The sequence below is a fragment of the Notothenia rossii genome (genome assembly GCF_949606895.1).
Source record: "Notothenia rossii genome assembly, chromosome: 5".
In the NCBI taxonomy this organism is placed as follows: Eukaryota; Metazoa; Chordata; class Actinopteri; order Perciformes; family Nototheniidae; genus Notothenia; species Notothenia rossii.
The window spans coordinates 12,384,151-12,395,923 of record NC_136903.1 but is presented as its reverse complement, the minus strand read 5'-3'; the positions used below and the strand labels follow the sequence as shown (position 1 = coordinate 12,395,923).

Below are 11,773 nucleotides of genomic sequence, written 5' to 3'. Positions count from 1 at the left end.
ATGCATCAGTTATTAAATCCAATAATTGATGCATCCATTAAGTGCCGGACCATAATGATTTGTTGGCACTTGGTTATAACTTCAATATCATTTTGGAAATACAACACACTCTGCCTTTGCCTGAACAAAACAAACGTTGAGTAAACACATTACATCTCTAAAGAGCTTTTTATGACTTATTAAGTACGATTGAGTTTCAGAAGCTCTTATATCAACTTCCATTAGCAGTAACAATGCTTTGATAAACTGAATCATCCCTGCCTAGGCTATATAAACCAAACGGCAGACAAAGTCAGTTAGATCATCGAAGTGAACACAGTACAAAGTTCTTATCAAAAGAGGAGACCAGACCTCATTTCGTCTGATAGCTGAACGTCGACTTCAGATGGATGCTTGCAAGTGTCGATCCCAAGGTGGGCTAACTTTGCTAACTTCTACTTGGAATACGTACAGTAGCTTGTGTTTCTGCCCGCAAGAGTGGCAGAAAGATTGAGTAAATCAAATGGTTAGCCTAATTCCTCTGTTCATTGAAAACTATTTAAATGGACAGCAACAAATTCTGACTTTAATCTCAGAAATTCTGACTTTTTTCTCCCAAAAGATATTTTTGTTTTAGCTCTGAGAAAAAAAATCAGAATTCAGAGATTAAAGTCAGAATTCTGAGATTAAAGTCAGAATTCTAGCTATTGCTATCAACTGTATAATTGTATGGATATTATTTCACAACCATTCACTTATTTAATGAAATTAGAAATAACAAGGACCTTGCCTATGAATAAAATATGTTTCAGGCTGCTTATAAACAAAATAGTCAACCCTGTTCATGATTTTTACATGTGTTATTGCCTATGTAAAGCACTTTGCCTTTGTGTCTGAAAATGTCCTAAATGAAAAAACGAACCTTAAAGGTAGGGTAGGTGGGTCATTCTACAGAAAAGGTGGAAGTACTGTCAATGACTTTTGCAGAAACCAAAATACATGACGTTGACCTAATACTCACATTCATTATATATGTTGAATAAATAAATTGTCTTTGTAATGGTGTTAAATAAAAAAAATTAAACAATTGTTTTATACATAAATTACAATTTATTTAAAATGCCAAGTTCAAGGAACTGCCTTGTCACTTTGATCATACATGGAAGTGGAGCCTATAGTTTTCATTTAAAAAATTTTTTTTTCAATAAATAAATCTCATTCATATTTACATAACATTAGATACATTACATATAACACTGAAATGGTAAAAAAAAACGTAAATTATTATGAATAATATCCAATAAATGTCAGTCACCCAAAATTACATCATTGGTGTTACTGCTACACAAAACGCTTGTATTTTGAAGTAATGTACTGTCTCTGAAGTGCCTCCTGTAACAAGAGATCATTTGAGGCAGTGCAGTGGACAAAGACATAAGGAAAGTCAGATCCTTCTTACTTTGTTAGTTAATAAAGGTGTCATTTTATCTTCAAATGTTACGTGCGTCTTTCAAGTCTGTCATTAGTGTTACTCATTGCATAGCCCTAGGGGTGAACATTTGAATGGGAAGATGTATTGTATTGAAGAGTTAAACGATTTTGATATTGACTGAAGCCATATTTGGTCTGACACATGGCAGCAAATTTGTTAAAATTGTAGTGTTATCTCCAAATTGTCACTGCTGTTACTCTTCTTCCTGGTAACACGTAACACCAGTTCGTATATAAATAAGCTTCGTATAATGTATACAAATAATAAAAATACTTTAAGCTCTACTTGTTGTGGATGCATCAAGTTAAGAGTTAGTTATTGCTATTTAACAGGTTTTTAGATGTGTTTGGAAGGAATATATTTCAGCAGATTTGTATCACCCAGATTCCACCTTTTCTGTAGAATGACTGTAAGAATGTAGAAACCAGCTCGAGTACGCTAGAATTTGAAAGTAAGCATGCCAAAACAAATCTGCCACTTCCTTACAGAGCCCCTCCTCCAACACACACGAACGCGCACGTGACCAATAATCATTATCCACGAGATAAATGTGTGCATGATATGGATTGGAAGGCTGACAGGCAGGTAGGCCATCCAGTGATTTTAGCCGGGACGGCTAAAATAATTGGTCCCTTTTTACAGCATTATGGCTTCCACATATGAACTTTTTTAATGTATTTAGTGTCGAAGCATTTAATGTATTCATTGCTATCAGGATATTAAGAGCATTCCATGGAATATAATAAAAAGTGTTTCTGAAGTGAATTACCTACCCCACCTTTAACATGTTCATATTTCAACAACGAAATGTAATAAAAAAATCTGTGAAGGACAACTCATACAATTTTGTCACTTTAGAAGCCAGACAAGGTCCTACACTGGGGCAAAGTCGTGTCATTTAATGTAATGCGTGTAGATTTAGAGATATTCAATGTTTTATAAGATAGCTACACTTAAATGTTTATCAGGTCATCCTCCAATGATGGAGCAGAGGAAAAAACGGTGGCAGCCTGTGCCTGCAGAACAAGAGGGTCTAGCGCCCCCTCAGTTGACAGCCATATCCAATCCCGGGGACAGGACCGCTGCTCCGTCACTTTCTTCCCCGCTCTTGAGCGCCCGGCGATGCGGTGCTGAGCAGGTGTGAGCATCGTGAAGGACACACGGACGGACGCATTTGCCCTCTACAGAAGGTAAGGAAACCGGGCAGATACAGTCAAAACCGAGTCTTTGACATTATTATCAGAGAAGCCGGGCGCTGCATTTTGACAGCTCCGTCCATCCCACTCAGTGTTGTTTACAACAGACTGAGTGGGATGCACGGAGGGGATGGAGGAGCTTGTGCAGCCCTCCGCAATGCATAATTAGTCGATACAGGGAACTGCGTTTTATATTTTTTGTGTCGTCTTGACAGATGCAAAGGGCTAGTGTGTGTGCAAAATCTGACATGGCGTGGTGGGGATGATGCTGTGTCAGATCTGCTGCAAATCCCACGAATTCCCTCCCACAAGATAGTCGATTCACGGGTAAGATGTATGGATATGTTGCAGCAAACAGCTCCTTTCATGCAATAAGTCTGAGTGTTAAATGCAGCGTTTTATTTGACCACGCCAGAGGCCAGAGCCCTATCAGCGTCGCACATACCGATGATTGAAACTGCCGCCTGCCTTATTACAGCCAAAATATTAGGAAGCAGCCGACGACTGTAAACACTTTCATTTGGGCGGAACTAAAACGCATGTCTTGGTCTTAGTGTGGCGGTCGATTGAGGCATATGGTTCGGCTGTGTCATAATCACTGGAAGATTGAACCGTAGTGTTTAGTAATGGCCCATCGCAGGGTTAGTCAGGATGTCAGGTGCTGGAAAAGGTGTCATGGGCGCGTCCTGACTCACCAGACTGTAGGCTTCAGTGGAGAGAAACTGTTTATACAACATGTTGCTAAAGTAAAGACTTCCATAAGTCCCATGTTTCGAAAGGGGGTCTTAATTATGTATTCAAATATGAAGGAAGATTTTTTACAAGTGAACTCAATAATGACAAGGTGAAAAATGATGACTCAATCATCCTCATATTCATAGGGAATCACAAAAATCCCAGATGGTTTTTCAAGTTTTAGGATATTACTTTGGCATCTATGAAAGGGGGTTGTTTTTTGTTTTACTTGTGATCTCATAAATATAGTCCATGAATAACTCCCATTGGGAAGTCTATCTGCAGCTAAATGTGTTTTCCTATAACCGCATACTGTGTTGATATTAACATGCAAGTGTGGTTATGTTATGGGTTTGGCACAGCTCCCTGCAGTAGACAGCAGAGTCAGATTTAAGTCACCACAACTTCTCAGTGGTCTAATGAGCTTGCAAAGCATGTGTTTAATGTGATGTAATAAATGTCAGCATTCGAGAAGAGAATTATGACATGTCAGGGGATTGTTGTTTGCTGATCACAGTACTAGAGTTGTTTTGCTTTTGTGGTGGGCAGAAATAGCTTAATCGGTGCGTGGTTTTGGGGTTATTGGTATACGATTACCATACAATAATGTTCCTGTATATGTGGGCTTTTATCGTAGTATAAACATGTGTACACTCTCAGATGATTTATCGATACCTGCTTGACCCCTTTCTGCTCCTGCAGCTGTCCATATAAATATCTGCGAGTAACATTTGTATTTCACCTTATTTTTCCATACCATGCCATTCTTGAGATTCTTCTATTGTGTGTTTGTCCTGATTGAATCAGAGTCATAATATTGTCACAAAATGTCAGAGGAATTCCTTTGCTGCCTGTCAGGTGGAGCACTTTATGAATCCTGTAAGCTCGAAGGCTGCTAATGCATCCTGTGCTGTCCTGTACCCTGAGGACAGTCCCTCTCCTTCATGCTAGCATTTACTCTGCTCAGAAGTAGGCTAAGCAACTGCATGCAGGGCATCATCTCACATTTATACCACTTGCCCCACAACGAATGATGTTTGAATGTGGAGTTTTGAATTTTATATTAAGCTGTTCCCAGCCAGCATTTTAGCTGTAGAGCCCAAGTGGCTTGAGGAGCATGACAAACTTTACATAACACAGCTCCCTGCAGGATGTGGCTGTTCTGTGGTGCATTTCAAGGCTACAGCCTCAGCCCCCATTAGTGTCACAGTCAAATGACTCAACATAGCCGTACACTTACTTGTCCTTTGGTTAGAAGCTTCAGTTGCACACATCTGTCATGTATTGGGTAGACAGGCTAACTTCACCTGAGGCAGAAGATAGAGCTGTCTTCAATGTTCCTATCTCTACTTCACCTCAGTCAGCATGTCATTTATGAACATTAGGAAACACACTGCTTTAACATATCCGGTGTACGAATGTTTACTGCAAGTACGTCAAATGTATTCTGTTAAAAATAATCAGCAAGACAAGGATTTTTCCATTTCCCAATTAAGTCCTTCTACAAGCTGCTTGGTGCTCAAAGCAGACATTTGGATGTTTGCCATTTAAGATTAACCAATTTGAAAGTTGTTTTAGGAGATTAGATTTGTTTTCCAGATGTCCTTTGAGCCCTGGGTGACAAATTATTGGGCAGAGAGTCAAAGCAGGATAGATCTTTTGAAAAGACTCTTGAACTTAAGCGTTGGCATTTGCAGGCAGCAGGGCGAGTTTGTTATGTGCTGTGTGTTCTGTCACTGAATGCAGTGTTGGTCACGCTGGAAAGAATATAACTGCAGACTTGTTTCATTGTTAAATTGAATGCACTAGGAGAGAATATATCCTGATGAGAGAGCCTTCAACATTTATTTGCAGAAACACACAAACACTATCCCTTATTGCTGCAACTGTCTTCACTGCATGTGCAAGTGCTTTTCTCCGCCCTGCTGACAAAACATGCCATGCTCTCGTCTTCATCCTTCAGTCTAGATTGCTCAGCAATTTACGCACCGGGGATCAATAGCGAGATCCACTAATGGTACGGCAGTGAGGCGGAGACATGACGTCTTCTATGTTTGCCTGGAGACAGACCTCTCCTCTGTTCATGCCTGTGGAGGAGAAAGGGTCCCAGTCCCCATCTGCCATCTCTGGCTGTCTGAATACATTTTGCACTAGACCTAGCATTGATTCTCCCACTGTGGGCGGCCCTCTGCTATCCACAGGCACGTGACCCTCATCTTATGTGTGAGAGACTGAGCCATTTCTTTCTCACTTGTTGACATTCCATATCATTTGGGAAATGTAGCCCAAACTGTGTGGTATATTATTTTGGTAGGCTTTCAGATATGCAAGGTTTTTCATGTTTCATCATCTTGTATAATGGTGATATCACTGTGCAATGTATAGCCAATACTTAAAAAAGAGAGCCATGCTGAAGTGACTTGTGAATTCATTGATCGGCAGAGTTGTTAATTGGTCTATTTTTGATATTTCTTAAATGATTTTTTCATGCAAAAATGCCAAACTACTGTTTTCGCTTCTCGGTAGTAAGAAAATGCTGCTTTTCTTGTCTGATGTGGTAGTACATTGAATTGTGAGGGTCATTTGTCAGCTTTTTAGTGATAAAACAGGCACATTCATTATCCTATTTAACACAGCTACACTGCTTGATCTGTGAAGCACCTTACATTGTTTTGTGTAAGTCTTTTCTCTTGGTCACTTTGTTGGACTGCTTTTGTTGCCAGGGCTGATTTCTGGTGCCACTGTTGCTTTTGCTTGAATCTAATGATCTTGCATATTTGCTCCTGGCACATCAGGAGGCTAGTTACTTTTAAAGGCAGACCCCAAATGAATCATTATTTTTGTGTGTTTGTGTATGTGCACCATACAAATGCATGTCCATGATTAATTTCTGCCATATCTCTAAGATGCGGATAAAAATACTGTCTGCATAGATGACCCCTTGTTGATTCACACAAATGTAGCACAATGCTCAAGACCAAAATAGAACATTTTTTATATCCACTTCTGGCTTTTGTCTATTTATAGCATTAAAGCTCCCCGGAGAAAGATGTTATTCATTTACTGACAAGGTAAACAAAGTTTTTAAAGATGTGGCTAGGCTGTAAAATCATCAAAAACAAATTTCCCCTAAAGATATACTTAGTGTATTTTATCATAGAACATTTTAATCCGTTCCTCTTTCCTTATCAGTGTGATTTTGTTTGTGATAAAATGCTGAGCTTCCTCTGCGGCTCTTACAGTTTGTCTTTCTGCCAAAGTGATGTCTCATTCAGAAACAGATTAGTCCCCTTCCGTTAAGATAATGTTGACCGGACAAGCAGGTAGTGTTCGGAAATTGCCTGCTATCTCCCCCTGTCACTCATGGGGGAAATAAGATGACATTGATCAATGTCATTGGAGTGTTGTCTTTTAGCGGGACAAGTTGTGTTCTGTTTAGGCAACTTGTGACGAAGGTAACTTCGTGGACTGACGGCTTCGGGCCTTGTAATATTGCACATGTGGTTTAGTTTGAAAGTGTTCCCCCTCCTGTTTTGTCTGTGGCTGGTGATTGTGTTCACCTGGTGCCCTGTGTTGTCTCCTCCCCCCCCACCTGTGTCTTATTGGCCTGATTAGTGTGTGCATTTAGGCTCTGTTTTCCCTGTCAGTGGACAGGTAGTGTGTGTGAGATCCTTGTGGCTGGTGACTGTGCTCATGTGAACAGCGAGATTGAGGCTGTGTCATGTGCCCGTGAGTAATAAATGCCCACACCGGGTTGTATTTTGGACGTTCTGCCTCCTTGCTTGGTCGGGCCGCTCAACGGTCAGCTTCACACAACTGAAGAGTTCTACTCCCCAAATCACATTTTAAATAATATTGAAAAAGATTGAAAATAAGAAGTCACTGATGAACAGCGGAAACGATTGATTTACTGAATAATTTATGTATTGGTTCACAAGCCATCTGTGCGTGTCTAATGCGTTTGATGTACAGGTTAAGTTTTCAAAGACGTTATTTGGGCTATTTTAAAGAAGAATTTAAATCTGTAACTAGGTTATATTCTCAAGACTTCTCTTCTTTACTCTGATTCGCTGCTCCTTTTTTTCCCGAGATATTTTTAGACTTTATAATCAAAGTCAATCTTTTGGGATTTATGAACTCAATTAGAAGGAGATTACTAATGTGTGCCCTTCGCCTGTTAATCTGTCGGTTACCAGCATGATCCTTTTACATTTTTTCAGATAATATTTGACTTCCTTCATTACAATGTCTGCACAGACAACTGTTTCTTTGCTTATTACCAGGACCAAACCGTATCGTGCTTTCCCTGGGATACATTCCATTTCTGCAGTTATATCTAGAGCGATTTGCTCATCAAACAGTTCATTGCATTTTGCGCGTTGTGAACTCGTAGGGAAGAAGTTTGTTTTTAATGATGACACGCAGTAAAATGGACGGCACTACAAGATGAGCAAGTTCAAAGGACAGTTTTCTCTAATTAAGTAGTCCATTTTAGGCATCTTAATGTGAATGGGTCTTAATTAAACTACTCCTCAAAGGGTCGGATCACCTCTTGTGTATTTGTTTAACATTTCATGAGCAGATATAGCATTACACTCAGTGGACTGACTCCTCACAAGGGAGCCCTGAGCCATCTGTTTTTGCCCCTTCAGAGGAACAGTAGGATGCATTGTTTACGCTGCTGTTGGGAAGCTGTGCAGTCACTATCTGCTATTTTGGTCCTTTAAGAGATGACTTTCATTTGCACGCAACTTGAAAATCAGTGGCGTGCATCTTATTTGTTCCCTGGGAGTTTCAGCCAAACCAGAAAACTTTTTTAAAAAAGTGAATCCGTCTGTTTTTGTTCCTTTTTATGTCATTCCAAAACAAGGTTATGCACGTCAGTCCAGATCATATTGATTTAGAGACATTGTTTATGAAGACTTTTTCAGCAAGTTGCACAATTGTAAGGATGATGAAAGGATGATGAAAGGTTAGAAAATAAAATAGGCACCTCTGATGCAACCTATACAGCTATATCCCCGCTGACAGTAATTTATTCCATAATCTCCTCACGAAAAGCTAGTATTTAGTATCATTTTGAAGATTAGATTACCTCTGTGTTCGTCATTCATATTCTTAGAAATATGCTGCATTGTTTTGATTTAATCCTGTTTAATCTGTGTTCATCATGGGCTCGTGGGCGCTTACTGTAGTTCACCCGCTTGCATTGTAATCGTATATTGCTGGGGACAAAGAACAAGCCCAATTGTGCAAGGAACTGTCCAATTAGGTAGAAGCAAAGCGTCTTCCTCATTGGGGCCAGGCCACTCTTGGGGCCTGTGAATAAAGCCTGTTGCTATGGTGCCGGAAGCATCTGTGGTAGACAAGAACACGACTTCACAAACATGCTAGTTCATCATCATGCCAGCTCCTCAGCTTACACCATCACCTTTCAGTTACCATATGTTGTTTTTCAAGCTATCCCAGCACATGTTGCTTCATAGTGATGATGCAGCCTGTATATGGTTGACAACTCTAGCCCGGTACTGGGATAGCATACCAAACTAAAGTGATGAACTCCCCACCAGTGTTTAAAATAATGAAAGACGGGGGATCAAAGGGTTTCTTATACTAATCACAATTGTCCTTGGTGAGAAGCATACCAGTTCTTTAGCTGGCTGACCTTTAGCCTTCTGAAGGAGGGACTGTATGTGTGAAAAGTGTAGGGAAAGAAGGCTAATCGTGGAGAGAGCCCAAAGCCGAAGGCCCCCTGGCACGTGGAGCGAATACTGAGCACACCGAGCTCTTGGGAAGTCTCATTATACATTTAGGGGCGTACTGTTTTCCCTCTCTCTGGACAGCCGGACAGCTAAATTGTTTGTGGATCAATAGTTTAGCTTCCTACTGGCTCCACAGAGTGAGTGAAGTGCATTTAAACCCAAGAAATCCCATTACCCTTGGCAGAGAGGGGAAGCATAGCACTAGGGGCCTCAGCAAGTGCTCTTGCTTTGGCCATTATTCAGGCTCCCTGTTTGTTTACCTGCAGTGCTTCGGCTGAGACCACCCATAGTCATATTATTCTCAATATCACATTTTCTTCGATTTTCGATTTTCTCTGCCACACAGTTTTGTCCATACATATCCAATGATATCACTATTCGGTGATAACATTATTTTTTAAGTGATTTTGTTTGCTCTGTACTTTAAAGTCATTCAGTGAATGCTGTCTCTTCCGGGACAGATCGATAGAAAGTTATAACTTGTGTGAGGCAAGCTGATTGTATATTAATGCTGCTTATAATGACCGGAGCCTGGCTGCAGCCTGTCTGTATTGATTCAACACTTATTTAGAATGCCTGTTGTTCTTCCTTTCAACTCTTTGGCTATGTAGACAGAGAGAGTGAAGGGATGAAGAGAGAAAGTGGGGGGGGGGGGTTTGGGGGTATAATGAGAAACGTCAAAAAACAAAACATTTGGAGCTTTCCCTTCATTCCTTAGATCAGTGTAACCAGAAATAAAGGATGTGGCTGGTGCCGGCTCTGGGTTGCGGGCCGCCGCTGTCCTCTCCTGGCTCTCGTTTGTGTGGCGCTGGTCAGCCTCCGAGCTACTGTGCTCAGGGCTGTATGGCCACATGAAGAGCCCATTGATGTGGGCAACATTAGCATTCGCTGTAGGCGAGCACGACAAACAGGTTGGTTTTCCGTTTCACACTAACAAACCTGTTCTCTCTGGGATCCTCTCAAAAGGTCTCAAATCAACCCCTCTTGTTGCATTGCTAACGAGCGTGGATAAAAGAGGTCAAAGAATGTAGGCCTCTCCAGTCCAAGCAGTGTACTCCCGCCAGCTGCATCGTCAGGAAATACTGTCACATCTGGCTCACAAACTCACAAGATGATGAAACAATCTGCGTCATGTTTTCTGTAAGTGCTAGTGGGGCAATACTGCAGCTGTAATAGCTTCCGACAAACTACCCTAAAACGTCCCTGTTCTTTTCGGTTGGCATATCATTATTCAGATCTGAACCCAGCATTCGGAGGGAGTCTGGCTGACTTATGCATGAGATTTGTGCACTAATTATTCTGCAAATTCGTTTCCTTGGCTTGGTTTGTAGCTGCAGGAGCTTTTGTTGCAATCTGCTAATTCATGCTGCTCAAATGATCCTCACGATTTAACTTAGAAACAGCAAAATTGCCCGCAAGAAGAAGTGGCTAATATTACCCCGTGAAAAATAACACATGTAGTCCATCTCTATGTTTTAATTGGGCGACCATGAGTCACACTAATGCTTGAGCAAGTCGTACTGAAGCCAAGAGAGAGAGAGGTCGAGGGTGCGAAAGAAGCACAGGGAGAGTATGGGATATCAGTTTACTAATTACAGATCTTTTTCTCATCTCATGTAGATTCGTAGACTCACTGTAGGGAAATGTATACAAACAGTAAAGAGGCAGCAGATAATGAAGGTGTGAGGGAACAACACAACACCCCTTATTATTCTCATTACTGGCTGTCTAGACTGAGGGAGGTGCTAGCAATCACAGCATCAACTCCCTGCTCGATGGAAATAACTCACATTATTCTATGGAGAAAAATAAGCCATGCATGCATATTAATATGACATTTTTTCAGTTGGACCAAGGCAAACCTCCATACTCTGTGTGGGCCTGGTGTTGAAATGTGCCCGTAGTAGCGGCCAGTGTATCTGGTTGGATTATTCATGAAGAAGGTGTAAGGACAGTGAGTGGAGGAAAGGGCATCCAGAGGTGAATCTGACTGTGAAAAAGGGCACTGAATCATTTTTTTCCCTGTCTCCTTTCCAAACACACACACACACACACACACACACACACACACACACACACACACACACACACACACACACACACACACACACACACACACACACACACACACCCTCCTTTGCAGTACTACAGTATGACTCTTATCTGCAACACACAGCTCCACTCATGCTGCTCACACAGGGCCGTAGTGTGTAGAGGACAGAAGGAGCGAAGGGCACAGCGTCGCAACAAGCACGCACGCAGGCAGGCATGCACACACATACACACACACACACGCAGGTACACACACACACACACACACACACGCACACGCACACGCACACATGCACAATGGATAGAAAGAGGAGGGGGGGTATTTTTCTTAATTCCCCTTCAACAGAGGACAACAAGGCAAAACACTGCTCTTCTATATGACTGAAGGGGGTGAAAACTACTGTGTGTTTAGAGATTGCTGGAGCACTTGATGTTATTCACATTGACCCATCCAACTAGATTATAAATTGACTCTGGTACAGTGAAATGAAAAGGTTGCAAAAAAGGAATGCACAAACTAACTGTATACATGGTACATGAAGATAAATGACATTTGA

At 41.2% G+C, this 11,773-nt stretch overlaps 1 protein-coding gene across 1 annotated transcript in view; it reads left to right on the top strand.

Moving 5' to 3' along the window:
• Positions 1 to 2,518: 2,518 nt before the first annotated feature.
• Positions 2,519 to 11,773, top strand: part of cntn1a (contactin 1a) — a 65,493-nt gene continuing 56,238 nt past the window's right edge. Inside the window, exon 1 of the mRNA XM_079682765.1 lies at positions 2,519 to 2,661. The gene's annotated coding sequence lies outside the window, so the exon portion shown is untranslated. The remainder of the gene's footprint in view (positions 2,662 to 11,773) is intronic.